Source organism: Octodon degus, unplaced genomic scaffold (assembly GCF_000260255.1).
Source record: "Octodon degus isolate 3935 unplaced genomic scaffold, OctDeg1.0 scaffold00026, whole genome shotgun sequence".
Lineage (NCBI taxonomy): Eukaryota > Metazoa > Chordata > Mammalia > Rodentia > Octodontidae > Octodon > Octodon degus.
Window position 1 is genome coordinate 7,647,898 of NW_004524602.1, and position 6,148 is coordinate 7,654,045.

Here is a 6,148-nt window from a genome sequence, read left to right on the forward strand (position 1 = left end):
CTGGGGGAAGAGAGAGAGAGAGAGAGAGAGAGAGAGAGAGAGAGAGAGAGAGAGAGAGAGAGAAGGAAAGAGCGAGGGCTTCAGGGAGCTCCGGTCTTCACTTTCAGCTTGGACGTCTCTCCTGGCTTCTAGTGCAGACTCTTCGGCTTCCACCTTGGCCCCTTCAGCCTCCCAGTGTAGACTCATCAGCCTTCTGTCGCAGACCCATCGGCCTCCTGACACTGGCCTGCGCGGCACACTGCAGTGAGCTCCAGCCCCTGGACTGAATCCTTCGGTCTCGGGTGTGCAGACGCCCTCTGCACGCTTCCTCATCCGACTCTGTGGCTGACCCTCCTAAGCCAGTCTCATAATTTCATATCCATTTGTACTTTTTTTTTTGTTTGGTTGGTTCTTTTGGGTACCGGGGATCGAACTCAGGACCTTGTGCAGGCCAGTCAGGCTCTTATGCTGCTGCGCTCTCTCCCCTGCCCCGTTCATACATCTTGGGTTATGTCTGTTTCTCTAGTGAAACCCCCAGTGACACAGCTCTCGTCTCACTTCCCCGTGTGCTCTGAAAGGATTCGGCACACCCGAGGTCAGGCCGGTGTCACCGCCTGACTTTCTCCTTTGGACCATGGCCAGCAAGCCAGGAGAAGAAGCTGGTTTTGAGGGGGATAAGTGAGTTGCGTTCAGTAAACACTCTATGCAAGGCCCTGTGCTTTCTTTCCTTAACTTTGTTTTGGAGATAGGGTTTCACTGTGTAGTTTAGGCTGGACTTGAACTCATTATGTAGCCCAGTCTGGCCTTGAACTCATAGGGATCCTCCTGCCTCAGCCTTTTGAGTGCGGGGATCACAGGTGTGCACCACCACACCTGGCTAATCAGAATCCTGGCCGAGAGCCCCTAGTGAATTTTACCTTTCAGATTCTCAGTGTATTTTGAAACATATACATTTTGTATGAAAATGCACAAATTTTTAAAATATACAAATTGCTTTCTAGTAAATCTTTTTGGGTTGGGCTCTGCCACTTTAGGGCAGTTACTGCACATCTCTGAGTCTCAGTTTCTTCATCTTGAAAATGAGAGCAGAAATCAAGACAAAATGAGACAACGTATTTAATGTAAATTCCAAAATAGGCCACTAAGGGCCAGGAATGTAGCTCAGTGGCACAGTGCCTGCCTGGCAAGCACAAGGACCTGAGTTTGATTCCTGGTACCAAAAATAAAATAAGCCACTAAAAGTGAGGGTGTTTAAGCTCTTTCATAATCCTCAAACATCATCATCATCATCTTATTATCTTTTATTTATTTGGCACAGAGTCTTGCTATGCAGGTCAGACTCAGTGATCCTCCTGTCTCAGCCTCCCCAGTGCTGGGATTACAGGAGGGTACCACCAGGCCCGGTTTTGGGGCCAGCACAGCATGCAGTACTAGGGATCAAACCCTGGTCCTTGGGCTTGCCAAGCAGGTGCTTAGACTGCTGAGCTGTCTCCCCAGTGCCACCTTCACCTTCTTACAGATAGTATCATTTTTGTAGGTTGGGATTCAGGGCTCCAGAAAGAGAAGGACAGAGAGGGAGAGGGGGAGAGTGGGGAGGGGAGGGGAGAGAGAGAGAGAGAGAGAGAGAGAGAGAGAGAGAGAGAGAGAGAAACTTTCTTCTTATACTTGATCAAAACAGTCTGAAAAATAGATTTGGTCAAAATCCTGGCACTAGAGAAATACAGCCTCCAGCTTTCATAAAATGCTACTGGGCATTGGATTAAGGGGTAGTGAAGGTCCTGAAGTGCTCCCTGGTAAACCATATCTTTATCTTTGGGGGGGGGGTACTGGGGATTAAACTCAGCACCTTGTGCTTAGCAGGTAAGCACTTATTCCACTGAGCTATCTCTTCACCCCAATACCTTTATCTTCAACACTTAAAATGTGGCAGAAGCAACAGTGGCCAGCTGTGGGCTTTTAAGACTCAGGATGGCCTAGAAGCTAGAGCTGTGCGTTTGGGCCCCTGAGCCATTCTCAGGAAGCCGGGACTCAGGAGAGATGGGAGAGTGTAGAGGAAGAGGGAGAGAGGCCCAGCTGCCCCTCATCCCCACCGAGCCGCCTTTCAGCCCCTTCCGTGGCTCCAGCCATGGGAGTGGCCCAGCAGCCTGGACACCCCAGCCTATTCCTGCACCAGGTGACCGTCGTCCCAGCCCAAATGGGCAGCAAGATCAGCCCAGCAGACTCCAGTGGACCTGCACATTCTTGAGAGAGCATATAGCTGTATCCAGCCCTTCGGGAAGCCCAGGTGGGAGGATGGATTGAGCTCGGAGTTTGAGGCCATCCTGGATGATACGGTGGGCCCCCGAGTCAAAAGCAAAAATTCTGTCTCTGGCCGTTCTCTTTTGGCACTCTGTGTGTGTGTGTGTGTGTGTGTGTGTGTGTGTGTGTGTGTGCAGCAGGCCGTGGATGCCGGAAACCGCTCCCTTTGAGCTGTCATGTGGATGAAGTCACCGCTCCCTAGAAGGGCACAGGAACTTAAGGTGGGCCTTAGTGTGGGCAGGAAGATTGTGCCGAGGCCGGGAAGAGCCTGGACGCTTCTGAGCACCCGCACTGCGAGCTCCGAGGGGCGCAAAGGTCCTGGGGTTGGGAGGGAAAAGGGACACTTCCAAGTATGATAGTAACTGGACACAGAAATAAGGGGACTCCATGGGGAACTCAAAGGTCGGGTCCCAGTGTGGCAGCACACACCCCTCGCCGCTGAGCTCTGCATGGGTTGGGTGGAGCCATTGCCTGTGCGTCCTCTTGTGCCTCCCCCACGATAGCTGGCGGAAGGACGGCCCTGATGGGAAGCGAGGAGGCCAGACACAAAAGGCGAGAGGCAGGGGTGGAAATTAAAGCTAATTGGCTGGTAATTTGCAGGTTAATGGCTCACGTCAGGGTGGATGCGAAGCTGTGGACAGATGGCTGGGAGTGACTTTGGAGTTTCCTTCTCTGCGTCCCTGTCTCCTCCCGGGTGTACAGAGAAGCAAGGCAAAGAACGCGAGCCCGGACCGCATTAGGGTGGGGGAGTGAGCGACTCCGCCGCCCCCTAGAGGAGCATGGCTGCAACTGCAGGTCGGAGGAGGCAGTGGCCAGGGCTCTCACCCCGGGGAGGAAGGCCGAGGGAAAAGCTGCCGGGGTCTCTTCCGCATCGTGGAGCGGAGCCGTAGTTTCTGTTGCCAGCCTGCACTGATCAGTGGTGGCCGCTTGCCACGGGCTGTTCTAGGGCAAGAAGGCCACCCAGTTTAGCGTTTGGCACTGTGCTGATAGCCCAGGATGTCTGTGTCCTGGTCACAGGACAGCTCGGATGTCCAGGGGTCTCCATCAGGGCAGGAGGCAGGGAAGGATGGCCCAGCCTCACATGTTCCCCTTCCCAGGTCCCCCTGCAGGTCCTCCTCGACACCACTGCCCGGGAAACTAAACACATGGCCACAGGAGGCATTCGTGATTCGTCAACCCGGTCACTGCGCTCACCCGGGGTCACCTGACCCAGGTCAGGGATGTGTTTGCATGGGAGGAGGGGTTGGGGGTGGCAGGTGGGCAGTGGTCAGGCATTACTGGGGCAGTTAGACCAACAGGAAGACAATTGAAGTCTGGCATTAGGGGACCACGCACACACATACACACACACGCATACGCACGCAGTCGCACACACATGCATACACACACGTACACCAGAAATGTACACCCATGAGGAAGAGGAAGGGATATGGAGACTGGCAATAAGTAAAGACATAAGTTCCAGGCAGCCGCTATAGTGCGTGCACACGCGCACACCCCCCCCCTCCCTGCCCACTCAACTTCCAGAGAGCAAGCAGGCCCACCCCACCCCAGCCAAGAGACATTCTAAGTGGCTTCTTACAGCTTCAGGTTAAGGTCAGAGCTCCCCAGCCCGGCCCTTAGGCCATCACCACTCTTACACTCTCAGCCCTTTCCCCTGGCCTGGACCCAGGCACCCGGAAAGAGACCCCCCTCACCCTGCACATGCGTGTTTCTGACCTCAGCCCTGCAGGGCCAGGAGCAGGAGCCTCCCCTTCCATTTCCCAGCGGTGAACCCTGGCTTGAACCCTGCTCCCTGCCGCAGGGCAAGGCATCCCTCCTGAGTCTCTGTGTTTCTCTCACTCTGTGGGTCCCGGGGCTGAGCACAGGCGGCAGGCGCCCACACTTGTGGGGCGTGTGCAGGAGAGGGGCCCTGCAGTGTTGAGAAGGGCGGGGCTGTGGTGAGGGGTTTGCAGAGCAGACAGAGGCACGCAGGGGTTGCAACCCCACGAGGCAGGGGTGGGGTTCAGGCGCTGCCTGAAGTCATCGCCGCACCATCACCCAAGCTGAAGTCCCCAGAGCATTCGCTTGTTTTCCTCCTCTGCAGGAGAAATGCAAGCCAAGGAGCAGAGGGCTGCGAGGCAGGCGAATGCCGCTCAGGTTTAATAAGCAGGCAGGAGATTTCAGCAGCAGTCAGGGGAAAAGAGAGCCCAGTGATCCTCGGAATTCACGCGCAGCGCTACCCAGCTGAAGGCTGTGAGCGGCTCTCTCCTCTTGCTGCCTGGGACCGGCATGTGAGGACAGGGACAGCCCAGAGAGGCAGCGGTGGCCTCCCTGCTGTGGTCGCCCTGCTGATCCCGGGGGCAGCCTCTGCCGACCCCACCCTGTCAGGGAGTCCACGGAGGAGACACCGATGAGGCCTCCCAAGTGTGGTTGATTCCCTCAGGGCTGAGGAAGGAGGTGGAGACGCAGCGCCAGGTGGGGATCTGCTGTGCCCTGAGTGTTGACATCTGGAAATTTTCCAAATTCCCATTATCACGGAATTGTCACTGTCAAGGTGGTGACAGGCAGGAAGGGGCCTGGAGGATGATCGGCTTTTGTCAAAGCAATGCTGTCTGCATCCAGGGCCGGGTGTTTTACATTCATTATCTAATCCAACTGGCTACCGCCACCAAACACACGCACACAATCATACTCACACACACACACACACACACACACACACACACTCAGAACTCAAGCTCCAGGCTTCTTAACACAACTCACTTCCAGGAGGAGGGTGGAAGGGTGACTTCCGGTGCCCGCCTACCTCTGCCACCTCCCTTGGATTCATTTTCTCAGGAAAGGACAACAGTGAGGATGGTGATAGCCACGGTTTACTGAAGCCAACTGCACGCCAAGCTTCCCTTACGTGTTCCCTTGCCTAACGGTGCCTTCACTGCCATTGTGCTGCCTGACACACGAGGAAACAGCGGAGACTTTCATTCTTCTACCATTGTTTTGTTTTTGGAGCCAGTGTCTCACCATGTAGTTAAGGCTGGCTTTGAACTCACTGGAGCCCAGGCTGGCTAGAACTCACAGCGATCCTCCTGCCTCAGCCTCTTAAGTGCTGGGATTTTAGGTGGGTGCAGCCACACCCCACTCTTCCATGAGCACCTAGAAATGTAGGAACCAACCAGTTTGGCTCAGTTGCAGCAACACAGGTGCCCTCATGGGGAGACAGGGCACCCACATCTCGGCCTCCAGGGATTGTGGAGGTGGACTGGGGCTCTTGCAGCTTCACCCCCTCTTTTTCCTTCCTATGAGAGGCATTCTCAAGGTTGTAGCTTGGACTGTGGGGCCCTGTCTGGGTGAGGAGCTGGCTGTGTCCCTGCCGGGTGGCCAGAACTGGAAACCAGCAGGCAAGGTCCCGGTGGCCACCTCGCTCCTTTTCCCTCTTGGCCTGGCACTGAGCAAGGCCCACAGGGTTTCCGGTGCAGAGAGGAAGCCTAAGCAGCCTCTCCCCTGGCCTCGGACTGGCCTTTTTTTCTCAGGGTCCCTGCAGCCTCCCTTATCACAGAGGCCAGGGCTCTATGCCGCCTGCCCAGAGCTCAGCCCAGTGATTGGTGCAGCTGCTCTTACTGTGGGTCCCAGAGAGCATCTTTGAATGTTAATTTGGCAACGTGACTCTTCCCGTTTGCTTTGCCTATGTCTGATTCATTTGCTCTTTCTAAGCCATTCATCTCTTTTGAATTAAAAGAAGGAGGGAGAAGAAAGAGGACAAGGAGGGGGAGGTGACACGGAAAGAGACACCCCGAGCCCCACCCCTTCATTTCTCAAAGAAGCCCTGTCATCAGCTCCCTGTCTGGGAGGTCTGGGGTGTGTGTGTGTGTGTGTGTGTGTGTGTGTGTGT